General features: G+C 33.6%; 1 pseudogene; it reads left to right on the top strand.

The window, feature by feature from the left end:
* The first annotated feature begins 10,361 nt into the window (after positions 1-10,361).
* LOC118017421 lies at positions 10,362-10,921 on the top strand (annotated as a pseudogene).
* The last annotated feature ends 12,076 nt before the right edge of the window (positions 10,922-22,997 follow it).

Genomic DNA, 22,997 nt, shown 5'->3' with positions numbered 1-22,997 from the left:
GATGGTTAAGATATTTGCATTTTCTTCTTGAATTCGCCATGTCTTTACCAACACATTTTCGAGATATTTTTAAGTTATCATTGCCATGAAGAAGATGGTCTCATCCATAAATCATATGGGTGTGCATAATTTTCTTAAAATTTTTAGAATTTCCAGATTTCTATTTTAAATGGTTCTGTCTTATCTTAATTGATGGCTCACTCTGTTCTCTGCAGCGCATGAAAAAGATATCTTCAAGCTATGGGCTTTTTACTATTCATGTCTCTTTGAGAGTACCAAGAGTTCACTAAGCTAACTACCTTCTTAGATGAAACAATTATTTTAAGGGATTAAAAATTGTTATTGTAATTAGATTTCAGATAAACTCAGCAACATATTTGTTTTTGAGTTCTGCTTTGGGCTATTGCAAATGGAGGAGATATAAGGATTATTTTCTCAAATTGGTCAGAAAGATAAAAGGCCATATTAAACAAATCAATAAAAAGTCAGTTTTTACTGAAAACATTCAACCGTCATGATGGTCATTGTGACCCCAAACAAACCAGCTACAGATAACAGAAAAAGAATTGAAGCACTGTGGGGACAAAATGTAGAGGGAAGAAAATAGGTGAATTCTGTATTTTTATTTGATTATATCCACTGAAGTTTCTTACTACTTCCCCAACTTTGTACCATCAATCAAGAGCATAATATTTGCATAGAAAATCCCAGTCACTGCATTTGTCTTCACTTCAAGATCACATTTGAGTTTTTCAAAAATTTTATTTTAATTTAGAAATTACAATAGAACTTAAGTGATTTCTTTTGTGAATAGTTACTCAGATAAAACAGCCAAACTATTCAATCTCAAGCCATAACTCTTGAACACCGATAGGGAATATCATGAATGTATTGTGTCCATTAAATTATATGGCTTAGTTAGTTTTAAAAAAGGAACTTATTCTGAGTATTTGTTATATAATAAAAATTATTTTAAAAAGTTACCACCAAATATTTGTGGCAATATAAATTAATATCTAAGCATGCTGGAATGATCGACTCCCAAAAGCTTGGACTAAGCATTTTCTACAAGCTTCTCCCCAATTTTGTCAGATATATACTGTAATGTAGGAGCTTCAATTGAGGAGGATAAGTCAGGAATGGGAGAGAGGGTTTTATCCAAGCCCACAACTGCAAGACCAGTCTTCTTGGATTTGAATTCTAAAAAACTAATATCTAAATCTCAAGCCAATGCAACCGTGTGCGCGCCCATGAGCATGCACGGGCACGCGCGCACGCGTGCGCACACACACACATTTATGTATTTTTTTTTAAAAAGAGTGAATAAAATGATTTTATGGTGAGGATATATAAAGTAATGGGATTCACTTCTGACTTTTTTTTAATAGGAAATTGTTGTAGCTGAAACAATTAAAAACAAGCCCATTTATCTTATGCATTCACCTTTAGAATCCCAATTTCATGGAGCAGCTTGTTTCTTGTCTTCTTACACTACAGAGACTCTATCATATCAGAGCAAGAATATTGGTTGGTTTTGGTGAATTAAGATATATAGATTGGAACTTAAGTGCTCAGTAAAAGTTTTTAGAAGATTGAAATGGAGTTGAACAATTAAAGCTTGCATTCATCCAAATAAAACAAAAATGATGAAATTACTTAACTTTGCAAAGTAAATGGTGTTAAAAGTCATAGGCTATGGATATAACGAAATAGTGAGAGCACTACTTCTTTCTGCTCTCACTAAAATTTAGTTTGTATGATCCAAGGAAGGCCATTGATCAAGCTGCAGAAAACTATATCCTACACTATTTGTTAGAGAAACATATTACAATAAATATCCTCTAAAAAAAAAAAATCTTCATTTGGTCAGCTAAAGAACCCATATCCATGGTAGTGTTCTATGGAAGCTTTTATTTTGGAATTGACTACACATGTGGTAACTTAAAATATATATGTATATATGTATCTTCAATATATTTAATTTTTTCCTTTACTTAGTAATCACATTATATCAAGGTGTCCCCCAAAATAAACTCAAGTAATCAATATTATATTAATACTTTCAACTGAAACACATAAGAAAAGGGGTAGAGAGCAATAATACAGGGTAAACCCATGAGTAATATTATATTTGGGCTAAAATGAGATGAGACTATGAAGCAATAGGCTCATTTTTTTCCCTATCGATCATTATCTGGTTCTGAAAACTATATGAAAAAGGAATTCCTATCCCTCAAAATAAATAATTAATAACCCTTTACTCTTGTCTCTGTCATTTCTTCACTGTGCTAACATGAAAAATGTTTTATATGCTGGAGTCTTATTTTCTTGGCCACAGAGTAAATATTATTGTACTAAATATTAATGTTTCATAATAATAATGATTGATGGGAATGGTCTTTTAAGAAAGAAAGGGAAGGAAGGGAGGAAGGGAACAAGAGAGAGAGGAAGGGAGGAAGGAAGGGGGGAACCGAAGAGGGTAAGGAAGGGGTCATGTTACCTTAGGTGCAAAAAAAAAAAAAAAAGAATACCTAGAAAAAAGACTTTTTTTTTAATAATTAACTTCCAAAAATAATGCCAGGACATTCAGTTTTTCTAAAACGCAATTTTTACAGTATTTGTCCATTTATTTATATTAAAACCAATGATTAAAGATTCATGTTTTTTATAGTCGAGGTTGATAATTGATATTACAACAACAAGAACTTTTGTCCCCTTAGAGCAATAAATTCTTCTGGCAAATAGCTAAAACGAGAATGTTTTTTTAAATCGAATTGTTTCCCAGGCTGCATGTAATATCTGAAAGCTCTCTGCTTGATTCATTTTCTTCATAAATAGATGTCTCAGTGTAGAAATAAGCATAACAAAAAATGTCAGTGTAGACATTGATATATTTTGTACAAATGGAGTTTCATTACCTGCCTCTTCTAGCACCAAGTATTGGTGGTTAACTTTAAAAGGTCTTGCCTTTTATTTAATTGCACCATATCTTGAGGCTTTGTGTTATACTTTGCTATCATGTGTCTATAGGAAGAGCCTGAAATGATTGGGAAATCAGTTTTATTCCTTGGACCTATTTTTTTCTTTAACTTTATTTACTGATTCATAGCTTTCCTTTCCCTGTGATCTATTTGTATTCAGAGGAGAATTGAATACCTCTCATCCTGCTAAGAATGGTGACTTTCTATCACATTACCTCTGTATTTAGAGAATTTCACTAGGTCTCAATAAAGCAGAGAATTTATTTTTAAGATCTTGATGTTAACTCTCCAGATTTACACATCATTCTATCAGTTATTTTTCACTTTTTTCCCCCTTTTTTTCTTCCTTGCTAGAACAACATCATGACTTACCCTCTGAAAAGCTTTGTCTACATTATGCTCTATATCTTGGGGTGTTATAAGACCTCAGACCCTGAGCATTCATAGCATTACTTCTTCATCTTTACTTGTATTTTTTAAATGATACCAAATAATCTATATTCTATTTACCCACTTTGGACATATTCTTATCTCCTTTGGACACAGTAAGGATCAAGAAGAGCAATCAGTGAAGTAGGTTGCCATAACTACCAAATGTACAAGATAGTTTACAGAAGCCACTTTACCAGCAGAATGGGCTCAATTTTACCCCAATTCGCTGATCCTTTGGATGAAGCTATGGACATCACCTAGAATAACTGAAGTGACATGGATCTTATACCACGTAGTTTATTTGTAATAGCTGACCAGTTGTGTAGGACATCCCACAAGTGTGCAGGAATTAAAACACGGTATCCCAAGTTTTATTTGTAATTCTGAGAAAACGGCTTCCCACGGCAAAAATGATTTCATCTTTGTTATCCCACCCTTTATTTCAACTCTCAAGTTCTTTCCTGGGATCTCCTTACAGGTAAAGTTAGCTATGAATCCTATTTAATGTATACTCTTTATGTGGCTTTTCTAGTTATTATTTAATTATAGAATGAAATTTGTGATCAGTAATCAGGAATAGAAGATAGTTTTGTCTTTGTTTCTTTATCCCATCCCCCAAAGTGTTCCTAGTTTATCCTGTTTTTATATGGCAAAAAAGTAAATATTACCCAACCCTTCTTCCCTTCTTGATGACCAGGGAAATTTCAGCATGGCACACATAGTATTTATTTTTCTAAATATGTTTCCCTATTTTTCTTTCCAAAAACAATTTATTGTATTATTCCACATTAATTTTCCTACCTAGCTTTTGAGACATGCAAATAATTGAACTGTCAAACAAGACTAATACAACCAAACATCTTGCCTAGCATCAAACTTTACTAATAATTTGCTGTGTACAGGCAATAAGTAGGTTCAGATGAAGTAGAGGCAAGTCTGGACATCAAGAGTAGCTCCCCAGGTCCTGTTTTCTCACTACAGAAATGTGTCCTCTATCCCAGAATAAGAGATGAGGTCTCCAAGTAAGGCTGTGGCAGGAGGAGTGTCTGAGTTTTCAAATATCTCCAGTTTGTATCCCACAGAGTAATACAGTTCCAGGAGCTTCTCCAAAGAGATTTGCCTCATGAATCTATAGATACTGGGTTCTCTTTTATTATAGGTAATTCTTAACCAGAGACATTCTGCTAATGGCATTCCAGAGATAAAATCTTCCTCCTAGCAATATCACTTGTCTTTTAACCTTGACTTCAGGTGATGGAGATCTAGTCATCTGCCATCTTTTCTTCCTTCCCAAGGTTCCCCAGGTAAAGACAATGAATGCCCATCAAGCCATGTACCAATGTACCTCCTTCACCAGAACTATACTTTTGTTTCAAATACAATAGATTTCCAAGACAATTTGGGTGACCTTATGAGATACAAAGAAAACTTCTAGCTCAAGTTTGTTATTTGTTCCACCATGTGGTGATAAAGGCAGACCTCTCTCTGGTTGTATTCCCTGCCACATTCCTCCTCAGTCTGCATCCTCCTTCCTACCACACTACCTAGCTTCTGCCTACTTGTGGCTTCTGCCACAGTGACAATGCTACCTATCTCCTCACTTTTGTCCTTGCTCCCTTCTCTGATATGAACACCTTCAACCAGTTTTCCTTGCTGTACTGATTCCAGTTTCTCCTTCATGATTCACCACAGGCATCTGTTACTCCAGAAGGTCGCCTATCTGACCCCGTGCCCCCTCTATCCTATGCCTCTCTTTATTTATACATTTACCACACTCTACTAACATTTTCTCATGACATCCTTTCTTCTCTTATGTATTTCTAAGATCTAATCCCTATTGCCACAACAAACATTACAATGTCATACGTAAACAATGGAAAGTTCACAATTACTAAATGAACCCCTGCTTAATGAATGAAGCAGCTCTCTAATGCAATCACATTCTTTTTCTCATTTAAAAAAAAATAAGAATTGTACAAGGTCCTGGAGATGCAGTCGCAAAAAAAAAAAAAAAAAAAAAAATAGCCAGCACTCTGCTTTCACCTGATGGCGTCGTGTAGTGTTCTCAGGAAGTTCTCTACTGCTCAGCTCTATCAGTGTCCCTTGTGGGGGTGGTGGGCCAAGAAACTAATTAAAAATGCAGATTTCCAGGCCAACCCAAGGCCAAAAAATTAGAATCTCTGAGAATAGATCCTAAGAATCTATACTTTTCTAAGAATTTCCCAGACTGGTTATCATATACACGAGAAGTTTAGAACGTCTGGTTTACTAGACATTATATTCCAAGTATAATTCAGTGAACTAGAGAGAAACTTTAGGTTAAATTTCACCATATCAAAACAACGAGGCCATAATGGATGTGATTCATCATTTTAGCAATTACAGGATTTCATCAGAGTCACAATAAAAATTTGTGCTATAAAAGGAAACACACACATACACACAAACACACACACACTTTCCTGCAAGCAGAACAAATGTTCAAAATTACACATATTTCTCGGGGCTCAGTAAACCCTGACTACTTACAAAACACAAAGTCCCTGAATACTACCACCGATTTTTTCTTCTTTTTTTTTTTTTTGGTTTTATATTTATTAACAGTATCACTCATTATAATCACTATAATATACACTAACTTGCATTGCTATTAATTATTGCAATACTTTCTTCTGAAGATTGGCTATTCCTTAAAATCAGGATTGAACATCTTTTATAATTCCCACTCTGCATAGCAAAATGAGTGAAACAGAACATCACAGCCGAGACAAAAATAATTCAAGAGTAAAATTATTTCTACTTAAATGGCAAAATACAATACACAGATGATGAAACATCCAGTCAGGCTTTATTCATTTAATTAGTTTAGAATAGTGTGTTTAGAAATAAGCCAATTTATATGGGACATTGTTTCTATGTTCTTACAATATTTTCTTACACTATTATTCGAAAATTGGAAAAATACATTTGCAGTGGCTTGAGGACATTGTAGTTATATTTAGACAGAACTGAACATGAACCCTAGGATATAGGAAGGATGGACCCTAGTTATCAGAAAGAGTAAGAGAATGTTAATTTGAACTTTTCCCTGAGGTGCAGTTTTATTTTTCAATAGGACAGAAGAAATATGTATCACCCAACTCAGTACTGTTTGTTTCTCAAAAAGCTCTTAAAATTTTTATTCTTCAAATAGTTTTTATGGCAACTACAATATCATACTCACAGGATTACACTGTAAGCTTTTCTCAAATTTCTTCAAAGAGTGGAGCTTTAACTGACCTTCCAGCTGGATGCATAAGCCCTTGATGCTTTGAGGTTTTTACTCAGTCTACAGTAATGAGTGTTTGGGCTTTTTTTCTAGCTGATTCTAAAATTCAGAAAACTAAATTTACACATTATTAAACAAGAACAATATTTATATTAATAAAATAATACATATTAACATGCATATGAAATATTTTAACATGTCTTTGCAGTGACAAAGTCATTAAACCTCAGATTTATATAAATATTTTATGTTATTTTATTTATATTTATCATATGTATTAAACATTTACTGAATTTCAGGTTCTAAGTAAGGTGTGATGGGGTAGAAATATGAATAAGGCATATTTTATATATTCAAAGGAGCTGAGAGCTTATTAAGTGGATTAGAACATGCAATCAAATAGTGTCCTAGAAGCTAGAAGAGGTTAACACCAGAACAGAAATTAATATAAATTATGGTATATGAATTTTGGTAGGCTATTTCATTGCTTTAAGCCTTAGTTTTCTCATTTGGAAAACAGAAATAATAATGCCAAAATGGAAGAATTACTTATAAGATTACAAACAATGTAACATAGTGCTATTTGCACTCTATAAATAGGTCCTCAAAACGTGAGAACTATCCTTACTATTACTTGAGAAGTCTTTATCAAAGCAGAGGAATTTTAGGAATTAGAGGAAAGGCGGGGGGTGGGAAAGACACAGATGTGATGTTCCCAGTGGGAGCTGAGAGGCAGAGAAAGCATCACAGGTAATCATACGAACAATATAGAGGAAAAGATATAATAAAATCTTTTTATATTTCAATAAAAGACTGAGGATAAATTCTTAGTAGACAGTATCTCTACTGTGACTTCATAAATGAATATTCAGGTTTTTTGGTACAGTTCACAAATTTTTTAGAAAGGTAGCCACCTGGACTATTTCATTTTCTTTGTGTACATTATTTTTCCTTCAGAAGAGAATGAAGGATAGGCTAAATGACTTAATATAATTTGGTCAGAAAGCAGGAACTACATAAGCAAATAGAATAAAACCATCAAAATCTTTAGTAACAACCCACACATGGAAACCATTGTCCATGACTGATGTATGATGTGTAGTTTAAAAAAAGGTGATTGTCATTGGAACATAACTGCATCTTTATAATGAATGGGATATGTATTGGTTTTGAGGGTAGGTGTGAGCAGCAGAATAAGAGAGCAATCCTGTTCTGGGAAAGAAGGAAGTAGCATACACTCGTGTTTGCTCCAAGCTGTGCACGCAGATCAAATAAATTTTTATCAGTCACACTGGGAATATTGAGATAACATTGGACAGCTCTTACAGTCAAACTCTTCTTCCAAAAAAAGAAAAAGTTCTTCGACTAATTTTTAACATCATAAAATAATATTTGTTACTGATTTGCTTAAATGAAACAAAACAAAAAGTATATGAGAATGAATTTTGGTAGAATTCTACTGTTTAAAGATTCTGCCAAGATTTATTGGCAGATATTTTACTATTAACTGTGCCAAGAGAAACAGTAGATGTTTCTCTTGCCGATCTTTTGGGTTAAAACTAAGTTCCCTAGTCATTTTTTCAAACCTGCTGATATTACCATGAAGAATCTAAAAAAATAATATTTTACATTACTATTTAACACAATCTTAAGGAATAATATTTAAGTTTTCAAGGACAGAATTCAAACATATTTCCTGCTTTCAAGCTACAGATTTTTTTCCCCTGGGAATTCACTTTCATTACAGGATTTTTTTTTTTTTTTTTTGCTTTTTTAAAGGCAACATTAATACTTTTTGCTGCCAGTTCTTGCAGGGAATTTAGAAATCTCGCCATCCAGCTTAATCAGGTAAGATGTGCAATGTTGCTGAAGAATGCCAAGTTTTATTCTATGAGACTTTGGCTTAAGATAGTGCCTGATTTCACACTAAAACAATATGAAAGCAAAGAGATGTAAATTTTCAATAGCACTGAAAAATAGGTGTGATGATCAGAGATATGACAGGCTCCAAAATATATATATATATATATATGTATATATATATATATATTAATTACAGCAGGCAAGAGATCGTGAGGACTATTAGTGGAAGCTGAGAACAATACAGGAGTGACTATAACTCTTTGTCACTGTATCTACAGATTTACTTTAGGGGCACAAGTTCCTAATTGATTAAAGAGAGAGAAACCATCTCTTTCTTACTAAAGGAACATTATTTTCTGGGGCATATTCCTACTACCAGCATTCCCATTAGGACTTCTCTTTCCTTATCTATTTTAAGATTATATTTCACAATAATGTTATACAAATAGTACTATACAGTATGATTGGTGTTACATTGTGAGATAGTACAGAGAGAAAATTAGGAAGAGCCACAGAAACAATAAACTAGCGATGCAGTATTGTTTTACAGATTTATGCTCACTACAAAGAATGTCAAGTTCTCCCAAAATAATCTTCCACACAGCCTAAGCTAAGCATGCAGTGAAAGAACTCCTTTCAGTACAATAGAGACAGTTTAAATAAATGACAAAAAAGAGAACTTAGCTATAGACTGTGAATGACACTGATGTAAGAAACCAAAATCTGAATTTACCTTGTGGATAGTGAGAGGTGCCAGGATGATTCCAGCATGGGAGACTGAGTAAAATATATGGTAGTACTACTACTACTAATAATAATAATAATAAATTTTAATTAAACAAATATGGAAATATGAAAAATTCAAAAGCATTAATTAACTGTTGTTTTTGAAAAGCAGAAGAAAGTCCTATTTTCAAATAAGTTTTAAAAACTTATACTGCATACTTTTAAATAACTTGTTTCTGTTAATAACTAATAAGAGCAGTACCTTTAAATTTTTAAGAGAAAAAAACTTGAAAATAATAAACTCACAGGTCCAAGATAAAGTCAAGCAAAGAAACATGAAAAAAATCATAATAAAATTGCTTAAGACCAATGATAACAAATAAGTCTTATAAGTAGCCAAGAAAAAAGACAGTGTCTACAGATAAAGATGACAGCAGATGACTCTTTAGAAACAATTCAAGTGGGAAGACAGTTAAGCAAATCCCATAAAGTACTGAAAGAAAACAAAAGAAATATCTTTCAAATACAAAGGCAAAACTAAGATATTTTTAGACATGCAAAAGATAGAACAATTCATATGCATTCAGACATAGAGAAGCTGAAGCAATTTTATGCCAGATAGAAAAATGGATCCCCACAAAGGAATGAAGAGTAGTACACATATAATTATATGTTTTTCTTACTAGTTCAGTCTTTTTAAAACATAATTGGCCTTTTAAACAATAATTATAATGTAATATGGCATTTATGACAATGTACAAGTAAAATGTCTAACATCAGTAGAACAAAGGCCAGAGGAGAAAAACAGAAATATACCAATATCTCAAATTAAATATTCCATTTAAAAAATAAGATCTCCTTTTGCTTTTGACCAGTAACTTCCTCTAAAAACTCAATCTAATGGATTTCAAACCGACTGATGTGATTGTATTTATCATCTATCAGTTCTATATGATAATTACAATAATCTTTTAAGTTCTCCAAATTTAAAAACAGTGTTCAGATATTGACGGTCGAAGAGAAAAGCTAACTTATTCTACAGCATTCGACATAAACCACGCGGCGGCGGGAGGGGGGCGCCCTAGCGACCCGGCCTTTCCATCAGTTTTTCCCTCTCTCGCCCCCGCGGAGACTTTCTAGGAGGCGCTTGCGTGGGGGACTCGGCACTGAAGTGGCCGAGCTGTCGGGAGGGGCCTGAGTGGGCACTTCGAGGACCCCAGATTGTCCAAAGCCACAGGGAAAATGGTGGAAAATTCACCGTCGCCATTGCCAGAAAGAGCGATTTATGGCTTTGTTCTTTTCTTAAGCTCCCAATTTGGCTTCATCCTGCATCTTGTGTGGGCATTTATTCCTGAATCTTGGCTAAACTCCTTAGGATTAACCTATTGGGCTCAAAAATACTGGGCAGTTGCATTGCCCGTCTACTTCCTCATTACTATAGTAATTGGTTAGGTACTCTTATTTGGAATAAACATGGTGAGTACCTCTCCACTCTCCACTCAACTCCATTCATACAATCACAGATAACTATGCTAAAAATCAACAGCAGAAGAAATACCAAGAGGCCATCCCAGCATTCAGAGATATTCCTATTAGTGAAGTAAACCAAACGTTCTTCCTGGCAACTAAATAACTTTATGCCAAAAACTAAATTGTATGTAGACTAACACCGAGCATTTACTATAATTTTTTATGTAATAATTTTGACCATAATTTTTTTGACTCTCTCTTGTACCCAATATTGAAATGTAAACAAAGTAAGTTGATTCTTCTAGATTAAGTTCTATTAATATTATAAAAGTTCTTGAGTATTGGTTATTAATGAACAGAATAAATAAAATACTGCATTACCATATAGCAGACTTGTTTAAAAAATAAGTATCAGTAAAAACAAGAAATCCCTCCAAAAGAAAGAAAGAAAGAAAGAAACCACGTGGCAATTCCAGTCTGATATTTGTTTAGTTCATTTCTTTCTGTTTTTTAGTCATTTGGTATTTCTGAATTGTGGCCTCTAAGTATGGTTTACATTTTCAGTGTCTTTTTCACAATTACACACCTTGCATGAACATTTTTCACCTTTACTAGGAGCAATGATTGAACTGAAACACATGGACAACTGGTATTCTGATTTTTCTACTTTTAATGAAACAGGAGTTAAAAACTTCCTCTTCAATGTATTAGTAAGTAATACAAACTCTGTCACAAATGGTAGCTGACCTCCTGCATTTGGGAGACATTAAAAGAAGGAAGAACCACAACAGAGGAGAATATACTCTTGGTCTAAAAAGAGCTGAGTTTCAGCAAATGATTTTCATATTAGATTGCTAGCCTGGCATTTTCACATCTTCCAAAAGAAGCTGAAAATATGGATTTCTAAATGTGAATTCTCATGAATTTTATGCATTGATAATTAATGTTAAAATTGATCTGTCATGGGCCAAGACACTGTAGGCCAAACATATATGTGTGCATGTATATATTATAATGTATATATAATGTATCTGATGTGTATAAACATAATAAAACACACAAAAATCATGCACATGTATCCACAAACACTTATACACACACACACACACAAATTCCCAAAACTGCAGGATATATTGGGACCCTGGGTCTCTAGTTTTTTGGGGAGGGTTGTTTTGTTTTGTTTTTTAAGATGATTTTGTCTAAGTTGAGCATTAGGCTTTTATGCTTTGGAATATAAATATTTGGAAATATACACATTTGGAAAAAATAGTCTGGGGGATAGTATAAGGACAAAAGTAAGTCTATTTAATAAAACTAATTTAGCACAGGAGTTTTTTTTCACATCTCCATATTTGTTATTTTTCATGGGTATAAACCTTGATTTGACCTGGCCCTTCATTGGTTTGGTTTGGTTTTGTTCTTTAATGTACTTTTTTGAAAAGACCTTTGAAATTCACTTTCCCTTTGTTGCCTGTTACAGGACTTGTACCACAGACTTGCAATGAAGCTTTCTGCCTCACTGAACCACTTTCACAGACTCTGTATTAAAAGGAATGGATTCTTTCTTCCCTTCTTCCTTTCTCTAACGTGAGGACAAAGAATTCCTTTGAAGAAAGCCTATAGATCTCAACATATCATGAAAGAGGCTTGATTATGCCTTACTCTTTTTCCACAAGCCCCATAAAGCATAAAGTTCTCGTTATCAATATCATTATTTTGTACAAATTTGAAACAGAATGGACAGAGTGTGGCTCCGAATATAGAAACCACCTAGATTGCCCATGCTTTAAAGAAAGGTGAGATCTTAAATTTGAAATACTCAATAACACTTTCATTGCTTTTTTACTTCTCTTAGTTTCAAATTATCTTTGGGTAGAAAAAAATATATATGGTAAGCTCAACAAAATAGCCATAAATGCCATGGTTTGAAATAATGTTGATCGTATTTACAGTTGTGGATAATAGGAAGGATAGGATATAAACATATAATTATATCATGTATAACTGCAGTTTACAATTGTCAGGTGGAACCTAACAAGAGAATAAAAGCTAGCAACGGTTTAGTATTTATCATGAAGTAGTGAACTTCTAGAAGATACTACAAGAGAATAAAAGAGAATAAAAGCTAGCAACGGTTTAGTATTTATCATGAAGTAGTGGACTTCTAGAAGATACCCACAAAAGATTACCCTTCTTAATTTTTTCTTTTATTAAAGTAAATATTTAAGTCACCAAACCAGAAATTGGTGCACTCCTCTCATTAAACATATGTAGAAAGAAATGGATCTATTTATCTATTTATACCTTAAGATAGAGACAGAAACAAATCTTCAGCACTCTTGTGATCAGTCTGAACTTAACTTACGTATGGAAGGAAAACTTCTGAAGGCAGATGAAATTTGAAAAAAATATATTCACCTGATAAATTCAGTGGCAAGTTAGAAGCAGGTATGTACATATTCACTGAAAAAGGAGGAAATGGGTACTTTTGCAGGAGAAAAAAATGAGCACCCAAATAGTCTATTATGACTTGATTTTTAAAACCATCAATAGAAAATTAAATCCTAAAACAACTAAAAGGACATTTCAATGTCATGTTGAAGTAGCTTATACAAGACTAACCCTACCACAAGATCAATTTCAAAACCTGGAAAAAATGCACAAGGAAGACATTTAAGGGATGAAAATCCTTGAGAGGAGGAGGTCATACCAAGCTGAGCTCCAGAGTCACTTCAGCTTTTTCCTTGAATGATTTTCCAAATCATACCAGGGAAAGTAGAGCCTTAAAAAAAGGGATATCTGGGTCTTGTTTCAATCTTACCAAGTTAATGATAGTGAAGACATACTTTGAGACTGACGAATAGACTGAGATATAAGAGGAAAGAGATAAGAGAGAACACCATAAATATGAGACTAAAATTCTGTTTCAGATTTGCTCATAATGCATGAATTCGTTTGCTAAATCTGCCGTAACAAAATACCACACCAGGTGGTTTGAACAACAGAAATTTATTTTCTCACTGTTCTGGAAGATCAAAGTGCCAGCATGGTTGGATTCCTCTAGGGTCTCTCTCTTTAGGTTTTGTTGTTGTTGTTGTTGTTTTGTTTTTTGGGGTTTTTTTTTTTTTTTGAGAGGAAGAAGAGAGAGAAAGAGAGAAAGGGGGAGCAGGGAGAGAGGGAGAGAGAGAGAATCTTAAGCAGGCTCCATGCCCAACACAGAGGCCCATGTGGGGCTCAATCTTATGACCCTGAGATCATGATCTGAGACAAAAGCACGTTGGCCACTCAACCTACTAAGCCACCTAGGTGCCCCCTCTCTCTTTAGCTTTTGAAAGGCTGTCTTTTTGCTGTCTCTTCACAGTTATCCCTTGGGCACGCACATCCCTGGTGCCAATCTCTCTTAAAATGGCAGTCATATTGGATTAGAGCCCCACCCTAAGGGCCTCACTTTAACTTAATCACCTCTTTAAAGACCTTATCTACAAATAAGGTTACATTCTGAGGCACTGGGGTTTGACATATGAATTTGGGGAACACGATTCGGCCCATAATAAGGTATTTGCAGACACTTAAATTGCATATGCAAGGAGTGACCCACACAAAGCAAAAAGCAGTAGCTATGTGACTAAAGCACTCCACAAAAATTTTAGCAGTCTTGCAATGCTGAGGAGACAGAGGTTGGAATTCAGGTCCCACCAAGACGAAATTTCTTTAGTTAAGAGAAAAAGGAAAAGAAAAAAGAGAGAATTTAAGTTGAAATCACAGAGTGGCTAAAACCAAGAATTATTCTTTAGAGAACATTTGAAAATAACTAACACTAACACACCTTGACAAACACCCTTACCTGGATCAAGGTGATCTAAAATTTCTCTGCTTTCCAGAAAAAAAATAAATCCTTTTAAGAGGAAGATAACATAAGGTAGAGACTTGTCAACTTTTTTTTTTTTTTTAAAGAATCTGGCACTCAATAGATCATAGACATTCCAAGGAAGAAGAGCAAATGAACCAAACCAAACAAATCAAAAGCAGCAAAACAAGGTAAAAAGACCCACAAGTCAACATACTGTTCCTACTAAAAGAGACTGGGGAATTCCAGCTTTGGCACCAAAATAAAAACAGCTTAGAAGTCATCACTGCCATACTCACATGATGCAAAGCTGAAGCAAAACTGAAAGTAATGTTTTTGACCTATTAGAGAGCTGAGATGGCGGAGCCCACTACCACTCCCAAATCTGAAGGGACAGGTGAATCCAGAGTCATGGGTTGGATCTGCTCACCTGGCATAGAAGCCATCAGAGCCATAAGCACTGACAGGTATACTTACATGGTAATTTTGACTAATTGCTGAAGATTAGTATAGATTAGTTTAAGAGTGAGAAATTCCTGGGCCTGGAGTCCTTTAGGGACACTCATACTTTTTGCCCTGAGGAAACACACCAGTTTCTCAAGGTCAAGATCCAGGAAAGATCCCTTTATGATTGGCAGCAGGAGGACAAGAGTAGTCATTATAGAATGCACATGGAACATCCTCTCTAACAAAGGCCTACTCTGAAGGGAGATTTTAGCAGAGCCTTATCCCACCTGGAAGAAGGGCATGCCTCACATTCAAGCCCTCTCTAGTCTTACTGTTTCTCCCTTTTGATATAAGGAGAAAAATACTATAGCACTGGAGAAATATTTGTAAAGGGTACAGCCCAGAGACAAAGACCCAAGGAAAGACTATATTTATTCATGAGATTATAGAATGCTTCCCCTCCCCCACATCTCATCACAGCACCAGCAGGGCTAGAGCATAATTATAGCGTGACATAAAAGGGACATTAGGAAAAACTAAGGAAATCTGAATAAAACATAGACTTTAGTCAATAATAATGTATTAATATTGGTTCATTAAGTTTAATAAATGAATGTTATTCATGTAAGATAATAATAGAAACTGGCTGTGGGGTATATGAGAACTCTCTATACTATATAATTTTTCTATAAATTTGAAAGTGTCCTAAAACACAAAGTTTCTATTTAAAATTTTAAAATATGGAAATTTTTTTAAAAGATTTTATTTATTTATTTGGCAGACACAGAGAGAGAGATCATAAGCAGGAGGAGCGGCAGAGGGAGAGGGAGAAGCAGGCTCCCCACTGAGCAGGGAGCCCAATGTGGGGCTCGATCCCAGGATCCTGGGATCATGACCTGAGCCGAAGGCAGATGCTTAACCCACTGAGCCACCCAGGCATCCCAAAATATAGAAATTTTTAAAAAGACTCATGGGTGATCTAGATATTAGAGATATTAGAAAAGGAATTTATGTAATCATAATTAGTTCAAGAATAAAGAATAATATTACAGGCAACTGTAATTTATAAAAGAGTTAAGTAAAAATTCTAGAATAGAAAAAATACCAGAAATATAATTAAGATGCATCAATAATACGGTAAACATCACAAAAAATGAGGATAAGTAATCTGGAAGATCACTTAGGAGAAAATATTCCAGTTGAAGCACAAAGAAAAAGAAGACTGGAAATAGAGTGTAAAAGACTCATGATACATAGCACAATGATCTAATATAAAAATTGGAATTCCATAAACAGAGAGAAGAGATAACAGATAAAATTTACCAAGTCAAATATACAAAATGCTCTCTGAAATCCAGGAAAAATAGTTTCTAATTATTTCTAATCCATGCATAGATATATTATAGAAAGACTACTGAACGTAGTACCGAAAATTTAAGGATGCATACCATAGCTAAAATGCCAATAAATACATTAAAAATGGAATTTTGATAAACAAGTCATATAAGAGGACTTGAAAGAGAGAAGAGAGAAATCAAACACGGGAAAGAAAAATGGGAAAAAATGACAAAATGGTACAAAATTCAATAATATCAATAGTCAACATTATATGCTAATGTTCTAAACACTCCAATTAGAAGGTATATATTATCAGTGTGAATCAATAAGCGATGTTCCCTATGAAAAACACACTTTAACAAAGACTGATAGATTGAAAGTAAAGAAATAGAAAAAGATCTTGCAGGAAATGATCTTGAAAGAAATTCTTGTTAGAATGAAAAAAGCTGAAGTTGCTAGTTTAGCATCAAATCAAATAGACTTCAAGACAAAGGCTACTCCCAGAGATAAAGAAGAGCTTTTCAAAATGATAAGAATAATTCATCAGGAAGACATAAAATTATGAATGTATTATAGTGTCTAATACAGTTTCAAAAAGCATGAAATAGATTTTGACAAAATTAAAGAAAGACAAATCCAAAATCATAGTAAGAGATTTTAATATCTGTCTTTTGTCTTAATATTTGTCTTTTGATAATTGATAAAACATATAGTCAAGGAATTAGTAAAGATATAGAAGACTTAATATAGTATCAAAAATCTTGTTCTAATGGACATTTGTAGAACCCTACACCCAACAATTTCACATCTAAATTCTTTTCAAGAATACTTTCACCAAGAAAGCTCATATAGTGGAACATAAAACACTAACAATAAATTTTAAGGGCTAAAATTATGCAGAGTATCTTCTCTGGCCACAAGGCAATTAAATTTTGAAACTAACAGCAACAGATATAGGAAAACCCCAAATATTTGCATATTATGCAACACACACTAAGTCATCCATAGGTCAAAGACAAAATCATAAGGGAAATTCAAATATTTGCAAGTGAACGGGTCCAAAAGTATAATATATCAAAATTTGCAGAATGCAATAAACTGGTAAAAGAAAAGCAATAAAAAAGATAATATGGAGGAATGAAGGCTAAAAGGAAGAAAAGGAGAGAGGGAGGGAGGAAATGGAGAGACTGAGCTTTTGGCTTAGAGTTTCTAGCTCCGAGGCTGGTACAAGCCATGAATATTCACTGGTGCCAGAAACAACTCATTTTTATAAAACAAAAGACAAAACAAAACAGAGAAGTATGGATAGTCACTTTAATAAATCATGTTGGGCCAACCTGGTAGCCAGGTGTATAAGTATATACTTACATATTTACCTCATACTGTACATCAAGAAGAACTATAAATTGATCAGAAATTTAAAAGTTTAAAACCTATGAAACCATAGCCCAAATCTTACAACTTTGATATAGAAAAGCCGTTTTTAAATCAAAGGCATGTGGTATGTTTGCAATTCTCATATTTATTAATAATAATCTGAATGCATACAGGAGGTTTCTGGAGCAGATACAGCTTAATTATTATTTACATAATAGTGACTGCCCTGACTCTCTTTTATACTAATTTTTGCCCCATGGCAATGTGATGAAAACCAGATGTCACCTGTATGTAATGGCTCTGTGCTGTAGATGAAAACACCAACAAAATGAACCTGGATACTTAGGTATACACTCTCCTTCTCCCCTCCTTGAAGGAGGAAGAAAACCGTTTGTTTCTTGGAAAGGTTCTGATTTATATCCTCTTTTGTAATGTAAATAAATATCTCCTGGGGAAAGATAAGAACATTGTCTTCTGCTTTGCAACCCACAGGTATCTCCCTGTCCCAGTTCTCAGCACTGTTTGAAAAGTAAACGTACACTTCTGGAGTTGAGTAAATCTCTCCCAGGTTCTCGCTGTTGTAAATTAACTTCTAAGACTTGCTCTTTTAGACTTTTAGTTAAGATTTTTCTCAGAAAGCCCAAATTCTTCAGAAACATAAAATATATTCTCTATAACTCCATACCTTACAAGTTAGAAACTTTTGTAATTATCTCCCAATAGAGTGGAATTAATTCAGAGCAAAGTACTCAAAGCTGCTAATGACTGCATGATCAGGTAATTTTATGGTTTTAGCAAACAATGATAGCATACATTTAAATTTCAGTTTAAACTTTGTTTTGATGAATGTGTATCTAATAAAAGAAATCTTAACTCTTTTGGAAGGTTATTAGTTTTTATTTCCTTCGGTGAAATTTTAGTTTTTTAACTACTGCTACACTCCAGAAGTAATGAATGCTTTACTTTGCATAATCTAAATGTCTCTATACAAATATGACGTGATTGCATTTTCTGGGCACAAGCCTTTTGATATTTTAAAAGAATTAAAATTGAACTGATTTTAAATTTCATTTTTAAGTTGCCCCACTAAGTTATAAAGAACAGGAATTTTGTTATTCCTTGTAACTAATCTTTTCATTATTTTTATAAAGTCCTCTAATTTGAATCTAATTGTTCAATGACACAGTTAATGAATAATTTCATAAAATATTAAAGTAAAACTAATAGATGAATGGATATTGTACCCACCAGGAATACATTAAGAGGTGCTTGGCTGTAGTTTGTGTCATGTATAGTGTTTATTACGCTATTGCTGATAGAATGGAAAACATATTCATTATTCAAAAATTTCTTCAAATTTGCAATTTGGTTATTTTAAAGACATAATAAAAAATAGCATTACTTTGAAAAGTTGAATATACCATAAACAATTAGAAAAGTAACTAGAACATAATAGGGAATGAATTATTACAGTTCAACATGATTTTCTGGCCATAATGACTAGAACAACTGAATTTTATGCCTAGTTTAATCTTCTTTATTTGAGTAAACTAAAGAAAACTCATTTTTTAAAGACATGATAATAGAGACAGGCATGTGGATTGAACACATTCATTTATCTCCTCTCCTATATAATAGAATTATAGTAGAGGTTAAAAAAAAAAAAAGGCCAAGTTACAGCAATAAAAAAAGCCAAAAAAACATTTTCTAGGTGATATAAACCCAAATGGAGGAGTGGTACCTGATGAATCAGAGGAGAGAAAGTGATGAAATCACTTTTCACAATTAAGGAAGTTACTGTGACCTGCTGAACCCTGAATATATTCTTCAGTTGCACTAGCTACCTCTGAATTGTGCAACAACAAATGTCCAGTATCTATCATGTGGGTTAGCACTGTTTCATATCGCCATGAATAAAATTAGATATTAAAGCTTTTAGTGTGAGTTTAAGAGGGAGAAGAGGTGAGCATGCAAATTTCTTACAAAAAAGTAACAATCTGGCTAGCATCTTAATTCTCATCAACAAAATTCTATGATAGAATAAAAAATAGATCTTGTAATTTCTGAGGACAAAAATTTTATATCCAGCTAAAATAGTACTCAGGTGGAAGTGAAGAATAAAAACATTTCAGGAATGAAGAAATTTCAAGAATTCAGAAATACTATTTCTGCTGCACATTTTGTTACAAATTATTTAAATATTTACTTTGTCAAAGTAATTGAAGAACCGATATAATATCAAGGAAAGGGTAGATCTAACCAATAACAGCAATGTTGGAAAATTTCAGGATCAAAGATCCACAGACCTATAAAACAATTAATTATACCAAATTAGAGCAAGATGACAGATGCTTCAGGAGGAAGTTAGAGGAAATTATTTGGGGCAAAAATGTTTTCAAACATTCACAAAGCATGGTAGTGTCTATGAAGAAAATGAAAATACTGTGACAGCAACTAGTTCAGAGTCAAGAAGAGAACCCATCAGAACTGGACTCTAGGATTATTGTTCAATGATAGGAAAAAAAATATGGTTATAGAACAAAATGTAAACTTGTCCACTTAGAGAATATGAAAATAACCCTGCAACAAAAGAAGTGAGATATTAAAAGTGGAGAGGAAAGAGAGGGAAGGATGAAATAGTTCATAATCATTTTTTAAGAATAGGAAATTAAGTGATATTATGACTGATTAAAAAAATGAATATATAATATCATTTTGCTTGAAGTCTGAGATGACCAGCAGAAGATCTAAGGATACTGATATAAATATATCAAAGGTCAATATGCTTTACTCAATCTACCTGTTCAAATGTTAATCTCACCCAAAACCACTCACAGACCCATCGAGAATGTTTGACCAAGTACCTGGGCACTCCATGACCCAGCTAAGTTGACACACAAAATTAATTATCACAGTCCTATCTGATGAATTCCAAAACTAAACATTTGTTGACACTTTTGCAAGCTTCTGTGAATGAGAAAAATATAATCAGCACCCTCAAAGGAGATAGACACATTAAAAAAAAAAAATCTATCTACCTACTTACCTAGCTACCTACCTACCATTATGTTAAGTATTATGCTAGAATAATGTGAAATGGAAACACAGAGAAGGGGAATTTGTGCTGTGGGATACTGAGAAAGTCTTCACTAAATGTGCATTTGATCTGAGCATTATTCTATTCAATCATTCAAAGTGGATCTCAATATCAGTTAATGAAGTTAAAAGTGACCTAATTGAAACTTTAACAATAAAGAAAGCCCCTAAAGATTTTTTTAGACTTATGATATCATCTTGAAATATTTTAAAGATTGAAAAATATATTTTAAAGTAGTGACGAAAGTGGGAAACAAATAGAAGATAATAAAAATAATGGCATTAACACATTGTACAGCACAGATTTAAATCTAGTATTATGAACTAAATCACAAGTTCATCACGAAATTTATGTATGTGAATAATACTTTCTCAATTGATAATGACTTATGAATGAAAAATACCTTTGAGACAACCAATCTTTCTGCAACTATCATTAATATGGCTGATGATTTTGGAAAAATCTTGAATCATTTTGCTTTCACCACAAAATTAGCACATAGCAAACAACCAAAAACATCAATGGCATACTATAATATGTGTTTATTTCTCATAAGTCTCAGCATCAGCTGGAAGTTGATCTCAACCAGGCTTATTCTGGGTCAGTGGGTCAGCCCACTCACTCTAGTCTAGGACATCTCTAGTTTATGGTCTCTTATCCTTCTTCTGAAACCAGCAGATAACCTGAGAATGTCCTTCTCATTGTGATGGTACAAGAACATGAGAGATAAAACCCAATCACACAAACCCTTTTTAACACTCTCCTTACATCAGATCTGCTAACATCCAATTGGCCAAAACATCGCTGAGCCCAGGGACAGGGAACTATGTATACCCATAAAAGAGATGCAAAGCAAATATATAAGGCAAAGGTCAAGCACAGATAGGAATTACTGGAGATCCAACTTGGGTCCATTGCTGAAATTTACTACATATCTAAGGAGAGGTTCCCGTTTTGAAAAAGTCATGGTGAGAGAAAGAGATTCACAAACAATTCAAACATGTATCATGCTTATGAAAAAGTACAAAACTTTCTAAACAAGTTATGTATGGTAGCTGGTGGTATTATTGTCATTGTGACTGCAATCCTGACAGTTAGCAATGGATATGCTTCTTGTATATGGGAACTAAAAGAAATATGGTGATGCATGAAAGGTAGAAATAAAGGAAATGAGTAAAATCAATAGCTCAAGTAACATTAAGTTGAAGTGTGACAAGAAAAGGAAAAACTGAGTAGTACAAATATATTTATACTATAGAGAAAAATAAATGAGATTTTTTTTTTTCAAAAATACATGAGTTTCAAGTGATAATATATATTCAGGACAATGGAATTCAATTCTTGTTGAAATAAAGTAAGCTGAATTTGGCTTACTTTAAACTTAAAACATCTGACCAAAACATGTTTCTCAAATTTTCACATTTTAGACATGATAAACAGTGATTATCAGGAGAAAACTTTTAAGAAATTACTTAAGCCACCATTTAATTGAAGTCATTAAATGAGTTCTACTTGGGTATTTACAGATGTACTGAATGATTTCTAAATTTTTTGGATTATTTATTTAATGAATTCAAATGTGTTGCCACTCGTTCACAATCTCCTAGAAAACAAAGGAATAAATATTCTCTTTCTACCAATTTAAAAACTTTATGGAAATCAACCAGTACACCCATTTTAGGGTTAGACATTATTCTTGATTTTAAAGTCATGAAATGTAAACTTAAATACAAATTATATTCCAAAAATTTCTCAAATTTCCAAGAATTTATTTTATTTTTAGTAAGTGGACCATGTATGTGCCATAAGAAAGAGCTCTACATAAATCTTTCAGCACACTTTATTTTAGCTAAATTAGCTGCACTGTTCTTAATTATTCAAAACTACATTGAACAGGGGTACCTAGGTGGCTCAGTTAGTTAAGCATTTGCCTTTGGCTCAGGTCATGATCCCAAGAGTTCTGGGATCCAGCCCCATGTCATCAGGCTCACTGCTCAGTGGGAAGCCTGCTTCTCCCGCTCCCTCTGCTCTTTCCCCCACACCCTCACCCCACTCATGTGCTCTCTCTCTTGCTCTGCTCTCTCTCTCAAATAAATAAATAAAATCTTAAAAAAAAAAAAAACTACATCGAACAAATTAGGAATACGAGAA

This window comes from Mirounga leonina, unplaced genomic scaffold (assembly GCF_011800145.1).
Source record: "Mirounga leonina isolate KUSES-001 unplaced genomic scaffold, KU_Mleo_1.0 Mir_169, whole genome shotgun sequence".
NCBI lineage: Eukaryota > Metazoa > Chordata > Mammalia > Carnivora > Phocidae > Mirounga > Mirounga leonina.
Note: the sequence above shows the minus strand (reverse complement) of the source record. Positions and strands in the feature narration are given on the sequence as shown.